The sequence below is a fragment of the Pinus tabuliformis genome, chromosome J, assembly GCF_031772625.1.
Source record: "Pinus tabuliformis cultivar Carrire ecotype Pingquan chromosome J, CPIR1, whole genome shotgun sequence".
NCBI classification, from domain to species: domain Eukaryota; kingdom Viridiplantae; phylum Streptophyta; class Pinopsida; order Pinales; family Pinaceae; genus Pinus; species Pinus tabuliformis.
This window is the reverse complement of record NC_142295.1, coordinates 1,480,978,721-1,481,000,053: the sequence shown is the minus strand read 5'-3', so window position 1 is coordinate 1,481,000,053 and position 21,333 is coordinate 1,480,978,721.

The window sequence follows — 21,333 nt, the reverse complement described above, 5'->3', positions numbered from 1 at the left end:
AGAATCTACCAAACAATTGTGCACATTTTTATTGAAAATTTCATAAGTGAGAAGAAAAGGGGGAGTGTGAGACCTTGATCTTCCTCCAATCAAGGCGATGTCATTTGGATCAATATTATTGATCGTGTTGGCTGGAGGTTTTCCCATGTTGTGGGAAGCTACAACTGTAGGCAAAGATGTAGTAGGCACGGCATGTAATTCTTTCATCATTATCTTCTGTTGATGTTTCAATTTGCTCAATTCATAAAGAGTGATATTAGCCCTAGTCTTTTTCATGTCATCAATAATATTGTATTCCATTTCATCTGACACTATTAGTGTTCTCGATGGAGGTGTTTGTCTGGTTGGACTGGGCTAGATTGAGTCGCTTTAGCAGTCGTTTTCTTTGTTGCGACTTTATATTTTGCTGCAGGGATTTGCGCCCTTCTGCTTAGTGGTAGTTTGGGGAGGATCAAGTTGATTTTTGCTTTGTGTGCTAACAGAAAATGCTTCTTGATCTTCTTCTTGTGGGAGGATGAAATCCCACATTCCTTGTAGTTCCACAACTTCTTCGTCATCGGTCTGCCCTTCAGTGGTACTCTCTTCTTCTTCCTCTTCTTTGGATTTGACATTTGAGATAGCGTTGGGTGGTTTCACATCCATTGAAGGGCCTCTTTTAAAAGCTTTGTAGGGCTTTTTTGAAGAAGTTTCTGCTACTTGTTTTTTTATGTCAATCATCTCATTGGACATGGTCTTTAATACTTTTTGCAATCCTTCCAAATCGAAAGGATCTTTCGTTTGTTTCTTCTTGGGGTCTTCCTTGAAGGTTACTTTTTTAGATTTATGTTCCTCTATCACAGATCTCTTTTCCAGGGCTACTACGCGTTTCTCTACTGTTATGGCCTCTGTCAGGTTTTCAACTAAGGTTGTTTTATTCGCCCTATCCACGAAGATTGCTAAGTTTGATGGTAAGGCCGTAATATACCATTCACATCGTACTTCTTCGCTGGGTTGGGAAGCAGTGGGAATTTTGTTGAGTATTTTATTGAACCGTAAATTGAAATCTTTGATGGGTTCTCTAGCCTCGGCTTTAAGATTGGATAGGTCATTGATTAACGTTGCCGTTGATCTGTCATCACCAAAATTGGTAAGGAATTGACTTTGAAAAATGTCCCAACTTGTGATAGACCCGAAAGGTAATGAAAAGTACCATGACCCAACTGTTCCTTGCATTGTATAGGGAAAATGCCGGACAACAACATCCTCGTTGGTAACTCCGTTGAGATTGACAGAAAGCATGAAATTGTTAATGTGCTCTTCAGCTAGCATGCCTGCTTCTGGATTGAATTTGGGTAGCCATTTCTCAGGATGGGCCGGTATTTGGCTCAGGGGTGGAGGCATTAAAACTACCCCAGGATTGTTCCATGGAGACTGGGCCATCGTTGAGCTGCTAGTAAATGAAAGTGTAGAGGATGATCCCTGAGGCTGGGAAGATGAAGATATTATGATCTTAGATGATTGAAGAAGAGGGGTTGTGGAAGATGGATGAGTGGTTTGGAATGGAGATGTGGGTGGCTGACTTCGCGGTGAGGAAGTTGAAATGGATGATGTAGATGAAAGAGTCTCACTGTCAGACTCTGGTGGTGTTTTCCTTGCTCTTTTCCTGGTGGGGAGAGGGAATTCAGTTGGCTGCATGCCAAATTTTTCACTCTTTAATCTGGTCAGGGGATGAGCAGGATTGTAATGTGAAGTCACGCTGCTTTGAGATTTATTAGACCTCTGTGTAAAACTAGAAAATCCCTGGAGTTTGCAAATCAGAGTTTGAACTTCAGGGGATTCAATGGTAGATTGGTCTGAAATATTAGGGTATGTAGCAGCGGTTAATACTCGAGCGACTTCCGATTCTGGATTTAAACGTATTAGGGAAGTCGGGGGAGTTGATGAGGGCAATTTACTCTCAGAATGGTATTTAGATTTTGATTTAGGTGCCATTCATAGTTCGGGCCCTCCTTCTAGCGCCAAATATGTTGAAGCCCCGAAAATCGGGTCGACAACAAGGGGGATACCCACCCGGTCCAGACCTTGGTTGGCAGCTCCTTATTAGTTTGGTATAGCGGGTCTGACTGGGGATAATGGGACCAGTTTCCCAATTTAAGGGTGTGTGTGTGTAGAGTTGGATGATGCTGATCTAAGAGTACTTAAAGCTAATTTAATTCAAAATTCTAAACTAACTCTATGCTATTGTAATCTAATGAGAAACAACACATCTAATCTACGCTAACCTGGGGTGAATTTATTCTATTATGCGATCTAAAGAGATTTCAAACAATACCTGGTAATAAAGATCATTCAGCTATCATAAGAATAGAAATCAATTAAGATAAACCACTTTGCAAAAAAAGTTAGGCAAAATAGTTGTGAACAACATATCGCATAATAAGTTATTCATATATCAAACATAAATAAATGACTGCACCGTACAAAAGTGCCAAATGGTAACTCATACATTCATGCAGTAACATATCAAAAACTAAAAACTATATATCACTTTAAGAATATAAACAGAAACAGTCAAGAGATAAAAGTACCATTTATGACTGGTTCCACTCATAAGCTTCAAGCAACAATGATTTATCTCTCCTTGCTCTAACATCTACTAAGAGTACAGAAGTGCAACATCAGTAGCAGATATCAAATGCAAACATTAATAAACCTTGATCCATCCATTCATAAAAACCCCCTCCGAGGGTGCAAAAGTGCATGTTCTGAGGACAAGTTTTTTGACAAATTTTTGGACCCTTCTCTAAATGCATGAGAAGGGTTTAAATATTGCTAATTAATTAACTTAATTACATAAATTTACGGTATGGTTTTTAAATGACCGCCCTTCTGCTAAAGCAAAACTATTTCTAAAAATTGAATCTAATTCCTAACCATTTTTGTATTTGCTCCTTAGTGCTGCAAGCATGCAACATTCGCCTAGGAAGAGTCGGCTGGTCGCCTTCCGCTTTCATTTGAGCTATGAGAATAGAAATAACAAGCGTTGGCACCACTTTCTGGTAAACTAGAAGATATTTTCGAGAATCTTCCTCTGGCTGGGTGTATTCACTGTGTGTATACTTGGTAATAACCCAAATTTCTTTCAAATTGATTCTGGTTTTGCTATTTCGGTTTCCAGCCTTGTGAATGACTGAATAAGTTAGGGACTTTGCTTTCTAAACAATTTTCTGCATCGAAAACTGCCTTCGTTCTTTGTTCCGGGCTTTTCTGGTGCGTTTTCCTTCTTTAGCGCCTTTTTATTTTTGCTTTACCCAGCATAAGCTTCAGGATCTTTTGTAAACATGCTGCTTTTGCGCGCTTTTGACTCTAGGCGTTGGATGGCCTAGTGACATCAGCATCTATTGAGTGATACTCTGGAATCTGTGGTCCTGTTGCATGCGGCATCCGTTTCTGAAGGGATCTCTTCTCTGTTCTCCGAGCATTGACGCTTTCCCCTTTTCCTTAGATGTTTCTTGCACATTGCTTCATGTTATTTCCTGTCTTACAGTTTACGCAAAGGAAAAGAGTAATGATAATAAAGATTGACATGAAAGCTTTAAGCTCTTATGAATGCATAATCATGACACCCATAACTAACTGACTCTTCAAAAAACACAAAATTGTCCTTCTTGAATACTTTGGCGTAAAATCATTAATTTCTTTTAAGGCGCGCGCCCAATTTTGGTTTACGGTTAGCTTTCCTTGAATACTGCGCCAAGGAAAATTTGCGATGGGTGATTTCTGTGACTCGCATCGCAGCATCGCGGATCGCGTCGTCAAGATGTGTCATCGCAGAAATTCATGATCGCATTTATCGCAAATCGCATTTATCGCAGATCGCAGATTGCGCTTAGTCATTCAATCATTGTGTGCTGCTTACGCGATGTTGCGATATGTGATGTCGCATATCGGCCGTTGGAGATTTCTTAAGATTTTTCTTTTAAGAGCGTTTCATAATGTATGCGATGCGATGAATTTTGTGTTTCTTCTTCGCAGTTTATTATGCTCATAAGAAATCGTTTCATTCTCTTCTCGTGATGCGATACAGCTTTAAGGAGTTGAAATACAAAAAATTTCATAAAATGTTTTTTGGATTTTTTATTAAGGGTCCCCATTTGCTTGGTGTTATTGCTAATACCAAACAAAGAGGGGGGTTTTTGGTGGCCACAACACATCCACAACAAGGGAATACATAAGCTCACACCTCCACCCTTAAAGTAACACCAAGATTAACCTCCTTCCCAGGAAGTACAAAATCCACTACCAAAGTCAAAGTCTACATCAAATGTCTAGCGCTACAATCCAACACCACTTGACCTCTCAGTGAAAATCTACCAGCTCATTGTTCTAGGGTACACTCCCAATGTGCATATGATTCCATTTGGAAATGCTAATGACCAAAACAAATCCATCCTCGACCTTCCCTTCTCTACTACATAGTCCCTCGGGAAATCTGGTCACCCCCTTCCATGAAGTCACACACCTTCCAAGTTCCGCTGGCACCCCCATCCTGGGAAGTCCATCCCTTGGCAAGGCTTCCTCATATCAGAAGATACAAAAACCAATGCATATACGTGCCTCAAAAGCATCATACTGGCCATAGCATGCTCATGGAAATCAATGGACACTATTGAGTACTAGTGTCCCACAATGGCCCTGCTCCTGAATACTTTACCAACATACCTTTTCTTGTTCCAATTTCTTTCACTGATGATGCTAATCCTTGCAATCAGTTTCAACCACCCAACCGATGAATTTCCCATGTTTTCTCGTAAGAAGCACATAACTACCATTAGATTAAAGATAAATTGAAATAAATTCACATCACACCTCATCGGTAGCTCGTCAATAAGGTACAGTTACAATTCTATTTACTTCTTGCACAACAAGTCAAACTAGCATCTTTGACCAAATCACCATGTATAAACACATCACATCAAGTTAGATCAAAACAAAACCATCATATATCAAAATCATAAATCAAATGTAACCATCATAAACCGGAATCATAGAGCACATGTAATCATCACAGACTAGAATCATAAATCACATGCATAATAAAATTGAAATAAAATACGGATACTTATCATTTAATCAATCCTTAGCTTCTACCTTTGTCTTTATTCTGCACACACTGTGAATCGGTTGCCACACCTGAAAAACACCCAGTTCCTTCTCCTCAACCATGTACACATACAAATAGTGTGCATCACACACATACAACCAAACACAACTTACAACACCATGCAATACATGCACATACACCTGACATACAACACATGCACCTACACCCAGTGTACAACACAAAACAATACATATTCCTACATCTCCGATATAAATGACAACACAATACATACATCTACACCCAATGTACAACACAATACATATATATACACAAATTACAACACAATGAATATACATGCTACGATACCATGACTACACAATGCACATACATATTACTGCATGCCCACAACACAACATGCATGACATGCGCACAATACCACATGTACACCAGTACCATATGTATAACATGTACAGAGTACCACATGTACACCACACCACCTACACAATATGTGCACAACATCACATGTACACAACACCACCTACACAATGTGTACACAATGACATATGTACACAGTGTCACCTGTACAATGTGTACACAATACCACATGTACAATGTGTACACAATACCACATGTACACAACACCCCATGCATGGCATGTATACGACACCACATGACACAGTTCCACATGCACGACATGCACACAACACCACCTACACACAGCACCACATGTACAACATGTACATAGCACCACGTGCACACAACACCATATATACATAGTACCATGTGTACAACATGCGCACAACACCATATGTACGTAGCACTGCATATACAACATGTACATAGCACCGTATATCCACCATGCACATAATGCCATATGTACACAATACCACATATCCAACATGTGCATTGTACGATATGTACACAACACCGGATATCCAACATGTACATAGCACCATCTATGCCCAGCTGTGCATATTTAATATACACACAAAACCATATATACAACAGGCATACAACATCATATGTACACAATAATACATATACAACATTTCAAATAACCATAGGTAGAGTCACTGAATATAAAACATGCACAACATATACACAACAATAGAACTGCACATCCAAAACCATACTACCTCTACCAAGCAACCTTGCTTTCAGTGTCTCTCCACCATCCATGCTTATCCTAACATGTCGTAAAGCAAATTGTTTTCATTCTGTTGATGTATCCTTCAGCATTACCTGTCATAACATAGACATAGGCATAATACAAGAATACAATATCGATTCAAATCCACATGATACTGACCTTATATATTTGTCATGACTACTCATCCCACTTGATTCCTCATAAACCAGGAACCTCTTCATGCCATTCACATACATAAGCAATCATTCCTCCACAAGAATTATCCATGGTGGCCCTATCATACAATGACATACATACATACATGTATACATATAAATGTCAACATCAAACAATCATGATCCCTGACGACCCTGTCAGATAACAACGTACATACATACATATATGCATATAAACATTAGTATAAAGCAATCATGATCACAACATAAGTACTACATATCATAAGGCCAAGGTTAAGAGAACTTCTTTTATTCATACACAACATGCATGACATTGAGAACAATAGTTCCCAAGATAACCAAGAATTCTTTTACCTTAAGCCCATTTCATTTACCTTTCTTGTTACCTTTCTCATGACTGTCCTATCACTTTCCATTATCCCAGTGGACCAAACCAATCCAATTGGTTGTAATATTATTTCCTTCAAATTCCCTTTACTCATGCACTGAGCTTCATCTGAGTCTCATATTACCTGATGGGTTTCATTTAGCTTCTCCTAAGCTCCATTAAATTTCCTCTTTCCCAACCAATTCCCAAGAATCAAAACTTAAAGTGTAGGCACAAGAAACAAACAAGAAGAATACCATGAAAACCAATAACAACATGACACCACAACAAAGTGGCGAGGCCTTTCACTAGACATAAACAAAACCGCAAATCAAGCTCAACAAATCATAAAATACCAACAACACAAGACTAACAATAGACACCATGACTCAATCCCAATGTTCCTAAGGAAAGCTCAACCTAACCCTTCTTCAAGATTTCATGGAAACCTCTCTTTCCATGCAACTCCCTTCATCACATTATCATAAACACATAATTGTCAATGTATAAATAAATATAACAATATACCAGTTAGCCTACCTTGTTATGCCAAGGACATTGCCTTGTAGCTAAACACATTTGTGTCATGTATTAAGGGACTCTAATTCCCTTGATAGATCTAGCTATAACTAGACACCAATTTTTATACTTGTCGAATACATATCCATGAGTATAGCACATATCGACATAATTTTAGACAAATTAGGGTTAAGAAGACTTCTTGTATGCATATCACTCATTTGTTTGTAATTACGGTTTCCACACATAGCCAAAGGAATTCTCACCCAATTCCTTTATTTTACCTTTACCTTATTGCAACTTAGTCTTACTATGTACTTTCACATCACCAAATGGATAGTTATATAAACAAATTAACTATTACCTTGTCATGCTAATACCAAGCACGTTTACTTGGAAATCAACCTTCAACAAGTCTAACAACCATGTCATAATCAAAATCAACTCACATTCATCAGTCATAATACATAATGTTACACTCAAGTACATATCAGTTGTCTCAACACATATGTGTTAGTATGACCATCTTAAAACAAGATCATTTCTTCATGCAATCTTACAGACACATACTCATATCATGTAATTAATCAAACATTCAAAAAAACTATAAATATACCATGTTAGATAAATAAACTAGACGACATAATAGACACCAAACACTCAAACACCAAATAGATAACATAATCAAATAGTCAAGCACCAAATATATGACATAAGCAAACTCATACCTTAATGTATCTCAAGGGAGGCTATCTTGTCTACACAATCAATCTAGTTAGAATGATATAACTTCACAACACGTCATCTCAAACACAAATAATATCATGATATCCATAACAGTAACTAACTAACATGTTCACATCATAATCTCATAAACATTTTTCGTTCATGCATAACAATCACATATATACGATCAGCTTGGATTAGTACAACATAATGTCACAAATAAGTTGACTCATACATGAATGTCATAACCCTAACCATTTGCATAGCCCAATCCAATTTAGAATGATACATATAACATCAAGATATTAATGCTATAGCCCTAATCATCAAGTTAACTAACATATAACAACAATAAATTTAACATATAACATGCTCATCAACAACATATAACATGATCATCAAGCTAAATAAAATTTAACATATAACATATTCATCAACGACATATAACATAATCATGTAACATAAAACAACAACAACCACAGGTTACTATCATCCATGACTATCTGGCACATGTGTATATGACTACATTGATCAACTAGCCTTTATCACATATGCAACCATAATAATAATAGAATGGAAAACATATTAGTAACTTGTTGACGGTGTTGCACCCATCAACATGTCAAGGGATCTCCCCAGTAAGAAGTCCCAACTAGACCTCAGACCATTTGGTGTAGGAGTCCCAGTAGTGGGTTGTACGATATTTCCTTGACCACGATTGCACTCAAAGGCAAGTAAGATATCCCTGTTGTTAGCAAGGGTGTGACATGCACAACAAGCCAAGGAAGGTGCATGAACAGTTCTAACACACAGAAAGTGAGGTAAGTGCACCCTTTGGAAACCTGTGAAAGCATGCCGCTAAGAAGGGAACACATGAGTGAAGATGCATCACAAACTAGAAAGCAAGTGAGCTAACATCCAAATTGATGGTTAAACCAACGTCACATTTCAATAAGATTCGTATATACATGTACAGAAAGAGTCTATACACACATGGTAAGCAAATAGATACATATATCATTAGAGTAATCAAGATAGCTGAAATATAATAACAACATATTCATGAAATGTGATGGCTCTGTTATATTAAGAATTGAAAGTTCCAATCATAAAGTACAACCATGATCGGCCACTAGTCCCGATAGCAGAATGTTACAACCACTGTCACCTGCTCCTCCAAAGAGATGTACTAGCTCTGCATTGTGGAGAAGTCAAGGCTCATTATAATACTCTCCAAGCTTTCTCTGAGATACTCCTATTAGAAGCTTAGCTGACTAAAAGCCTCTACAATGAGTTATGAGGGACTATATATAGCAAAGCGTGGGTTGACCGTTGACATCCCCCTTTGTGACTATTCACCTACCCTCATGACTCTTCAACTACTCTATGACTGTTACATTCAACTATTGACACTTGAACTTCCACTTGATAAGACATTACATACAATCTGTACATGTATCCATGTGAGACAAAATAGGCCTAAGAAAGCCATGCAAGACATCACTATGACTCGGACAACTATGGGAAGACCAACTCTTCGACATCCTCGTGATGGTCGATAGTAGCAAACTGATGCCAAGCTCAATAGTCCACGATGGTGTCCGTGTATTCTATGGCGACATCTTTCTAGAAACGAACTCTTTCCTATGTTACATCTGGGTACACTTCTCTGGCTCCTCTGCCCAACTCGTCTACTAACATGTCCATCATTGTCTTGAGTGTGGCCAGACAAGCAACATACTAATGCATGGTGTCTACACTGATCGCCAAGTTTTTGCTAGTGGCTATGCACGTCAACTCGTAAAAGTACGAGTCAAGCTCCAGTCACACTTGTGCCTTTGTCTTTGCCGCGGTGAGTATCCAAATAGATGGGATCGTATGTGCGTGCACAACAATATCCATGCTTCTAAATACCCGTGCATGGGAAGCCTACAAACTAGTGATGAGCTATAGGAGTTCTTCATAGTTCCTGATCTGACTTCGAATACGTGCCTTCAACTCAACCATTATGGGCTTCATCATCTTGGGCAAGTGTAACGGGGATCCCTTATATCTCATTGTGCATGTTTGCATGTGGTGAACAGTAGTATGCAAGTTTGACAAGATACATGCTTTCCTAGCACATCATTGCTGCCAACCATTGAGATGGATGAATGCCTTATGCATGGTACCAAATCTGGAATACAACGTTCGCATGACTGTCTCAAGGGATGATACTTCATCTGGTATCACATTCTTCAACTTTACTCGGGTGGATGCTGTAACCAGTTCTCCTTCCTACTTGGTCGTCTGTAACTCCTTAGCCATTTGATCATTCTCCACTATCAAGAAGTGAACACTCAAGCTAGTGGCTTTGACATATGCTCTGGTAGAATCAGCCAATGTTATTGGATGCTTGCACACGTCAGATACGATCACTCGTTCCTCAAACTATGCAGAAGATGTGTGGTCATGCAAAGTAGACACTCTGTGTGATTGCACAACTCTATGTTACAACTCATCGAATGATATGTTGTGCATCTCTTCTTCCAGATTGTCTTCAATGATCTCAGTATCTCCTTGGTCACTTGGGACTTGCTCCGCTTCTGGATCTGGTGAAGCTGGTGAGTTGACCTCTTGGTCGTAAGGCATGAGGTCAATGTCTTGCTCTAAATCTGTTTGCTCCATCTTGGTATCCATCTGCTCAAGTGCTCATTCAATCTCTTGAGTGAAGTCTTGTTCCTACGACTACTCACCTTGTCTACTTTGTGCTAGCTACTCTAATGAGTCTAGTACATGTATGGGCATACTTTCATTTGTCTATACATGTTTCACCCCTTGTTGTACGTGTCCTTGTTGCGCTTCCTTCTCTTGTATGCGTAGCTCCTATTCCTTCCAGAGTTTCTCCTTGAACTCATGAAACTACTTCACTATTTCCTCCATCCTTTGTTTCTCTCTCTTCCTTTGCGTGATCCTCCTGCCACGTTGTTGCCTATTCGCCTCTATTGCCAAAGATTCTTTCTACAAAAGTGGGTCTTATCTAAACTTGCAGCTTTGCTCTACCTTTGCACTATTGAAAATCTTTCTCTTGCCTTTGTTGCACACCGGTATGTTTACCTTTGTTGTTGTTGGTGGTGGTGCTCTCCTAAATTCTACTTCGCTAACCATTCCACAACAATGTTGACCGGTTCATTGGGCCTGGAGAAGTTATCACAATATCCCCATGGGTCTTCCTCAGCCCAATGACATGCCTCGTGGATCCACAAAAACTGTACTCTCGCGCAGTGATCCTTCAAAAAACAATGCAGGTCATATGGATTATAGCTTCTAGTGTTGAAAGGATATTTTTTGAACTCTTCTATTTTGGCATCTGCATGCTTGAGATTTTGTATCTCGTACAACCTAATCCACAATGGAAGAGTGGGCTAAGGTTCCTTCTTCTTCCAGTGCATCCTAGCTGATAGTCCTATCGAGATGTTGTATGATACTTCTTGCATGACGAGCTTGTCCATGGAAAACTTTGGCAAAACATGCGCATGATTCTCCCCATTGTAAATCCTTATGAGGGTGCCAAGAGGTGAGGCATACCAATCTGCTATGTCGATTAGTGCCTCCATTGCTTCCTTCGACATGCAAGGTGGATCCTGCTCAAATATCATCTTGTACACTAGGGTGACAAAATGATCTGATAGTTGTGTGATAACTCCTCGAAAGCTACATTCAGAAAATAGTTTACAATAAGTGTTCACAGAGGTTTCCGCAGGTGTCCATGCCCACTTCAAGCCCGGGAACTCCTGAAGGGCACAGATTGCATCTAAGATGTAAGCAGACATGTATATTTCTTCTCGCTAGCCTTTGGGTCTCTACCGAGCTACTACTACTACGTGTTCCTTCATCCTTTGAGCCAACATGTCACACAAGTTGCATGCTTTTACTTCACTGGTTAGTTGGTCCAACGCAATCACCCAACTCTGCGGGAAGTTCTTCATGCTCTCTTAGCCATAAAAGTGGCATGCAAAGATGACCAAGTACTTATATTCCTTCTGCAATATCTTCGTCTTGTAAATCTGGTTGGGTGTCATCCTGAATTTGGCTAGCTTCTTCACCCAGTTCTTTAAGATATCCCTGGAGTTGGCATTGTTGTTGGGTATGATGAAGGGTGTCTCCATGGTGATCATTAGCTTCAATGAGTGGTACATCTGTTGATAGTCCTATGCCCTGAAGGTAGCAATCTTTGTCCCGCTGACACTGCTCAATGTCATTGTCTCGGGATCAATGTGCGAGATGATCCAATGTATCATGTATGCACATAGGAATGCAGGTTATCTGCAAGCAATCCAGTACAAGTCAAACTTGTGAATGTTCACATAAACTTGGTGGTCTTCAAGATCTTCCCCAAATGTACTCGAGAATGCATCATTGACCTCTTCCCATCTTAGCTTGGTGTCTTCATATATCGGCAAACTCATAGACACTTGCCCAACTACTGCTCTAGTTTCACTTCCGTCGGTATCCTTAGATCCTGCTCTCTTCGAGGCCATTGATCTTGAACTGCGGAAAGATTGATGAACACCTGCCATATATGGAGACATGGCAACATGCATGGCAAGAAATTTTTTAGTTAAAAATTAAAACTTGAGGAATGACATGCAACATACCTGGGGAACTACTGACAAGGATTTTGCAATTTCCATTGGGAGGTCAGGAGACTGACTGCCGAAACTACGCAAAAGGCAATGCGAACTATCGGGAGGTTGGTTGACTACTAGAATTGCACAATCTGCAATCCAGACTAGAATGTTGGGTGCTGAGATTGCGTAATGCACAATTTCAGCCTGCAAGTGATGCAAGCCCAGGGATTGCATTGCATAATTTTTTGGGCTAGCAATCACTACCTCCTAGAACTGCACAAAGCAATACTTTAGGGCACTGACTGGCTAGATTTTTTCATTTTCTGGGAGGAAGGCATAGCCTTCCTCAGAACTTTGCAATGTTGTCCGAGAAAGGCAAAGTCTGGGCCAAGGTTTCCCAAACCCATTGATGGGAAACTGAAAGAAAATGAAGATGTTAATGCATGATGATATTGAGTGTAAGGTGGAGTGAATGATCATGCACGCAAATAGTGAATGCAAGATTCAGAAAACAAAACAACATGCATGTGTGTGAAACGAGTCGTCGAATCGATGACCGTTCGTGCAAAACAACATCATGCATGCAACAACAGTGAGATGCTAACGAAAACTAAAACAGTGCTTGTACAAGCTAACATGCATGCAACAACAGTGAGATGCTAACAAAAACTAAAACAGTGCTTGTACAAGCTAACATGCATGCAAACGAAAGCAAGCATTCACATAAATCAAGCAGACAACACTCACACAAGCCAAAACACAAAAAGCGATAGAAATGTTGCAAAAGAAAAGTAAAGAAGACTTACCCGGAAATAGCTAAGTTGGATGTGTCAAAGACTCTTGGATGTACTATGGGATGTCAGAGCTCCAAGATCGATGTGAATAATAAGCTCTGAAGCATCGAATAAATAATTTTTAGGCTCATGACATGCATGCCACAAATCTAGGGAAAAGCAACACTTGGAGGAAATTTTCTACAACGCTCTTTGCATGTAACCTCTAACTGCTAAAAAGGATCCCTAAAATATAGGGATTCTTGCTATGTAAGATTCTGCCAATTCATGAGTGATGGGATCATGTAGTTCAAGTGGAGGAAGCATAATATGTGTGTGAGATTGATCTTCAATGCATATAGATGAGTGATGAGGAGCCTCGGGTGTTTCAACAATTTCTTGATCGAAAGTGAAACCAACCTCAAGATAGCAAGGGCCTGACATAACCATCAGCTCAAGCTAAAATGCCTTGACAACCTATGGGGTTTCGACTTCGTCGATAGATAGATCATCATAAACAGGTGGCTTGGAAAAATCAATTGTGATAGAATCATCATCATGATCAAATACGGGGGTAAATAGATCACGACAGCTATGACCAACAAAATCAATGATTTCATCAGCATCCTCATGATTTGATGAATCAAACAGAGGGGTAGATGAGAAGTGAAAAAATTCACCCTCTGTGTTTCCAGAAAAAATAGATGAAAAATCAAGTGGATTTTGAATGAATAATTTGTCCTCTTCGTTGTCAAATGAGTGTGTTCTATGAAAGATCAACAATGGGTGCATCCATAGACGGGGATACACATGTGAAATCAAGGATGGCAAAATCGCCAAAGATATCAGGAAAGAACGGAAGAGAATCAGACAGAAGGGATTCATCCTTCTTTGAGGGTTGATGCTTATGCTCCCAGTCACACTCTTCCTGAATGACAACGTGTAGGTTTTAACCTCGTACAGAAATTACTTGCATACAAATTCTAAAACACAGAAAATAAACAATGCGAGAGCATAACACATAAAACACATATACACAGAGATTTTCCCCTGGATCCCAAAACCGAGACTACCAGCTTGATTTTTCATTATTTTCCTTTCAATATTACAATACATATTTATACATGCCGAAGCATCCAATACCATGGACCGAAAACCATCACGTCCAAAACCATGTGCAAAAGTCATGTACAAAACCATAGGTAGGTCTGCCCAACCTAACATAGGGTTAAAAACCAAAATTTTCTAGAGCGCTGCCCCAGACCACATAGAGTGGGGTTATCTACACCCCTCAAACCCCCTATGACCCCCCCCCTGCTATGCAATCAATGCAATGAAGGGGGGGCTCCCCCCACCCCCCCCCGCTCTAACCCCCCAGTTAACTACATGGGCTAGTTGTGGGAAGTATATAACACAACCCAACATTCTCCCACTTGTTTTCTTTCCACAGGGGACCACAAGATATCTTAGTCATTTATCCAGCCCTTCAAAGCGCATTGTTTCTCTACACCAAGAGAACTTCTCAGAGCTCACAGATTTTGTCAATGCATCTGTAGTATTCTTCAAAGGGTCCACCTTTACCAACAACACCTTTTTTTCTTCTATCATATCCCTCACAAAGTGATATTGAACATCAATGTGCTTTGTCTTTGAATGATATGCAAGGTTATTTGCCAAGAAAATTACACTTTGGTTGTCACAGTCTATCCTTAGAGCTCCCTGTACTAACCCCGTACTTGAACACAATCTCTGCAACCAAACTGCTACCTTGCTTGCATGAGTGGCTACCATGTATTCTACCATTGTAGTTGATAGTGCCACTACAGATTGTTTCTTACTCATGCAACTGACTACACCTCCAAATAGGTTAAACACATACCCACTTGTAGATCTTCTCTGATCTAGATCTCCAGCCCAGTCCACATCAACAAAGCCATGAATATTCAAAGCTTTGTCCAATCCTAGTCTTCCTTGGTAGCACAAACCATAATCACTAATGCCACGCAAATACTTGAAAACCCACTTCCCTACTGACCAATGCTCCTTCCCTAGTTTTTACATAAACCTGCTCAATACTACCACTGCATGTGCAATGTGTGGTATAGTACAGACCATCGCATACATTAGGCTATCGACTGCACTTGCATATGGAACACGGGACATATCCTCTTCCTCTTCTTGTGTATTGGGACACTATTCAGCAGATAACTTTACACTACACGAATAGGAACCTTCACTGGTTTACTATCCTGCATATTAAACCTCTGCAATATTGTCTCGACATACTTCCTCTGGTTTAACTAGAGCTTCATTTTTGGCCAATCTCTTTGAATTTCCATGCCCAAAATATAGTTTGCAGCACCAAGATCTTTCATGTCGAATTTGGAGGACAATTAGGTCTTCAAATCCTGGATAATTTCTTTGTCATTTCCAACCAGCAACATATCATCCACATACAATACTAGATAAATAACATGGTCACCAAGTAATTTAAAATACACACAGTGATCTTCTTTACTTCTGGTGAAGCCAAGTCCCTGTATAAATGTATCAAATTTCTGATACCACTGCCTTGGTGACTGTTTTAACCCATACATAGACTTCTTTAACTTTCATACCAGTTCTTTCTTAGCCTTCACCGTAAAGCTTTCAGGTTGCTTCATGTAGATTTCCTCTTCCAGATCCCCGTGAAGAAATGTTGTCTTCACATCCATCTGTTCTACCTCAAAATCAAAAGCAACAGTGACAGATAAAAGTAATCTAATAGAAGCTACCTTGACAACAGGAGAAAAAATATCACCAAAATCAATTCTCGGCACCTGGGAATAACCTTTTGCTACCAACCGAGCTTTGTATTTCTCCACCTTTCCTTTTGCATTTGTCTTCTTCTTCAACACCCATTTGCTCCCAATGGGTTTCCTTCCAACCAACAACTCCACCAGATCCCAAGCCTTATTTTTGTGCAAAGATGCAATTTCATCAACCATGGCCTCTTTCCAGAGTTTTCCATCCTCTAAATATACTACTTGCTTCAAAGTTCTAGGATCATCATCAGTAATAGATAAAGAAAAATTTGAATAGAAAGCAGATGGACTATACCTTTTTGGTTGCCTTCTTTCTCGAACTGACCTTCTCACACCTGGAGTTTGTGGCTCTTCAGCTTCCGATTCCTCCTCTGCTGTAGAGTCTAATTCTTCCTCATTTAGCTCAAACTCTATCTTCTCAGGTTCCTTTGGTTGGACTTCATGTTTAATAACATATTTCACCTCTCTGAACACCACATCTCGATTGTACACAACCTTCCTTGTTAATGGGTTCCAAAGCTTATAACCATTTAAACCATCCTTATACCCAATAAAGATGCACTTTTTAAATTTACGATCTAACTTGGTTTGTTTCTCCTTTGGAACATGTACATATGCATCACATCCAAATACCCTCAGATGTGAAAGAGAGGGTTTCTTGCTAGTACATACCTCTTGTGGAGTCTTATCCTCCAACATTGATGAAGGTGATCTGTTGACCAGGTAACATGCTATCTCCACCGCCTCTACCTAGAATTCTTGTCCTAACCTGGCACCACTGAGCATGCTTCTTTCCCTTTCCATTAATGTCTTGTTCTGATCCGAATTAGATCCATAAAGAACTGTCAAAGAACCATGACTGTATCAGGTCAGGAAAAACATCAAAGAATTACAAAACAGCAATCAAAAACACCCTGAACCAGTGGCAATGGCAGCTAGCATGGAACAACGAGGACCTTGGTCAAAGCACGCTGACCGAGGCCCATGGAGACTATGCAGAAGGTCAAAGTAGCCCCTGGGAGGCCCGGACAGGAAATGGAGGTGATTTTTGATGCACAATTAGGGCAAACATGGCCGAAATGGAGAAGCCCTGAGCACTTGGATGCATGGGGAGCTAGAGAACCACAGGCGAAAAGTGAAAAGCGCTAAAGGACAAAGGCGGGAGGTGCACTCTGGAAACTGGCGGTATTGATCAGGGAACCATCAAATGATAAGAAATTATGGAGAAATTGGAGCGATCCCATTCAATGATCGACACATGGCAGGTAGAGGAGAGAGAAAACTGCTGTTGATCACGCACTAATGGTCAAGCAAGTCAACCGCGTGAAATGAGTGGATGGCGTTGGATCTGGGGGACCCAGATCGGACGGTTGAGATTGTGCCCGATGAGGGAAGTGGAATCGATGAAGGATTAAGTCATGCTTTAGAAGGATTTCAGGTTTGTTTGACTGCCATAGTGGAGGAAGACTTCATCCATGACATAACCGAAGAAACGAACCGACGAAGTAGGTTGGCACGAGTTATAGGAGGACATGTGGCCACTCCCTGAGTGTTGATGATGACGCCGAATAGGGAACTCCAAGCGCAGCTATAGAAGGTGAATCCACGAACATGAAAGAGGAATCGAAAAGGCATGGGAATGAATGGATTCAAAGCCATGAACAGAGACAGAATACAAAGTCGAAGTCAGTCAGAGAACCCCGAGAGGAGGACTGAACACAGAGAGATAGAAAACAGAGAAGAAGGCAGTAAAAGCAAAGCAGGATGAGGACAGAGGGCCGAGCTGACCAAAGGCGGCATCAAGCACTACAAGAGCTTGAAAGATTCAAGCCATCCCAGAGAGGATCTATCCAGGCTGAGCACCACATTGGGCTCTCCACTATAGACTAGAAGGTCATAGAGCTGATAGGCAAATGAGTCTGTGCACTCCAGTGACTTGGGGAATCCAAGAACCACCCTGCCAAGCAAACCTGCTTCAGGAGAACTCACATTAAGTCCCTGCATTGTAATTCTCTACTTAAGACACAATAGAATAAGGCCACCACTAAAAGCTGGTCTGGAGATGTAGCCCTGGAGAATAGGGTGAACTCCTTATTAATTTCTTGTGTTCTTGCATTTGCTTACTGTATTTCTCTACTGTCTTTCCATTTAAATGTCTGTGTGTTGGAAATCTAATCGATCCATTGCTTAAATAACATAGAACACACACCAGCGCATGAGTCTGTAATACCTTTACTCAATCAATATTTAATTGAGGTCACTCATAGGGTGATTATCAAATCAAGTGGTATCAGAGCTCTAGGTTGTAAGGTTAGACAAGCTTGTGTTGGTTAAGCTGTGAATTCTCACTAGATCAAAGCTCAAATTAGGAGAAGGAGAGTTGGTGGAAACTAATCCTCAAATTGGGAGAGTCTATCCTCGGAAGACAATGTCAGAGGAAGGTTCTGTAGGGCCAGAACCTCAATTCATAGAAAGTTTCCTAGCTATAAAGTCTATGGTAGAAGAAATGTACAAGGACTTTAGAAAGCATAAGGTTGAAGACTCCTTAAGTTCTAAACAAGATAAAGAAGAAGATGAGTCTCACTTCCATGACCACTCCAAAGGAAAAGGGAAGAGGAAAGCTTTCTCACACCTCCTAATAGCCCTGTGCATAATAAGAAAGCATCTTTGATCAAGCTAGATGTTAAATTTGATTTTCCTATATATGATGGAGAGATAAATGCTAAAAAGTTGGACAATTGGATTAGACAAATTGATGTGTATTGCAGGGTACAGAACATAGACTCAGACAAGAGTAAGATTCAGCTGGCAAGCCTACACCTAGGAGGCACTGCCTTGGTTTGGTGCGAAGGCAGAACCCAAGCTGATATGAAAAGACATGGTAATACCATCTCTGTCTGGAGTGAATTTGTTGCTGCAATCAAAAAGCAGTTCTATCCATTGGCCTACATGCAACAAGCCATGATGATTTGGCAAACTCTTCGACAATTGAAAGGGAAAAGTGTGCAAGGGTATACTCAAGAATTTAGAAAGAGAGCATTGATGTTGGGTATCTCATTAGACTCCCCAGAGACTCTTTTGAAGTACATTGGTGGGCTACACAACTACATGAGGCATACCATCCTCATGTTTAATCCCACTAGTATAGATGAGGTATCTGTACAAGCTACTCATCTAGAAGCTAGAGGAAAGAATGGAAATGCAGAAGTTGGGGGACCATCCCAACCCACTGTAAGCAAGAGCAAGGAGAAAAGAATGCAGAAGTGGAAAGAAAGGAAGGCTAACACTACACAGAGCAGCAAAACTTCATGCACTCACTGTAAAAAGGATGGGCATGATGATGAGCATTGTTGGATTCTGCATCCAGAGCTGAGACCTAAGAAGTCCAAGGGCAAGAAGAAGAAGACTGCTGCAGCTATTTAGAAATATTTGTGATCAAACTTAGGAGATGAAACAACTATAGCAGCCACATGTATAAAAGGTAAGAATTCTGAAGCATCTACTAGTAATTCTACTCAATTTATTATTGATGAAGAAAATGAGAGAAAAAGACATGAGCTTTTCCATATTTGAGTTATTTCCAAAAATCAAAAGATTGATACTTTGTTTGATAGTGGCTCACAAGTAAATCTAATTTCTGAAGCAATTGTAAAGAAATTGTGATTAGCAACTACACCTCACAAGAAACCATACCCATTAGGATGGTTGAATGATAAAGCACAACTACAAGTGACTAGACAGTGCAAACTCAAGTTTTCTTTTGGGTCAGCATTTGTAGATGAGGTTGAGTTAGACATAATTCCTTTGGATATATGTGGAATTGTTTTAGGAAGTCCTTACTTGTATGATAGAAAGGCTATCTTCTATAGAGCTGAGAACAACTATCTACTTGTCAAAGATGGAATTGAATACTTTGTAAGAGCTCATAAGCTCAGGAATAATTATACTCTCATAAACTCAGGGTAGATGAAAAGAATGATAAATTCATGCAAACAATTCTTACTGATGGTTGTAAAGGAAAAGAAACTTGATAAAACCAATGTATTTGAGGGCTGTAATGTTGAACAACAAGATGGTATAGAAAAGGTTGTTTCAGAGTATGATGTCTTATTTCAAGAACCTAAAGGTTTGTCACCCAAAAAGGGAATAGTACATGATATTATTTTGCAGCAAGATGTTCCATTGCCTAACATTGGGATGTACAGGTTATCTTCTTTAGAGAATGCTAAAATCAAGAAGCAAGTGCAGGAGTTGCTCGGGAAAGGTTTCATCAGGCCTAGCACATCACCATGTGGGTCACCAATTGTGTTGGTGAGAAAGAAATATGGCTCGTGGAGAATGTGCATTAATTACCAAGCACTGAATAAGATAACAATCAAAAATCGTTATCCCCTTCCTCGCATAGATGATCTTTTCGATCAATTGAAGGAAGCTTTTTATTTCACCAAGCTGGATTTACACAGTGGATACCATCAGGTCGGAGTTGCAGAGAAAGATGAATGGAAGACTGCTTTCTAAACAAAGCAGGGATTGTATGAATGGCTGGTTATGCCTTTTGGCTTAACTAATGCTCCTACTATTTTCATGAGATTAATGAATGATGTACTCAGACCTTTTCTTAATGATTTTGTTATTGTGTATCTATATGACATTCATATTTTTAGTAAAACATGGGAAGAACATTTAAATCATGTTAAGCAGACATTAGACGTTTTGAAAAGAGAAAAACTTTATGTTAAACTCTCAAAATGTGAATTTGGCAAAACATATCTAAACTACTTGGGTCATATAGTAGGGGGAGGTGAATTGAAAATAGATCCCTCTAAAGTGGCAGTCATTGTGAATTGGCCTACACCCAAGTCTATTACAGAAGTGAGAAGCTTCTTAGGAGCAGCACAATATTGGAGGAAGTTTATTTCTAACTTTTCCTCAATTGAAACTCCCTTACATGCTTTAACAAGATTGAATAAGGTGTTTCAGTGGGGAGGCAAACATCAGAAAGCCTTTGACACCTTGAAAGAAAAGATTAGTACAGCACCTGTACTAGCACTACCAGATCTACAAAGACCATTTGAGATCCAAACTGATGCCAATGACTATTCCATGGGAGCAATGTTGACACAAC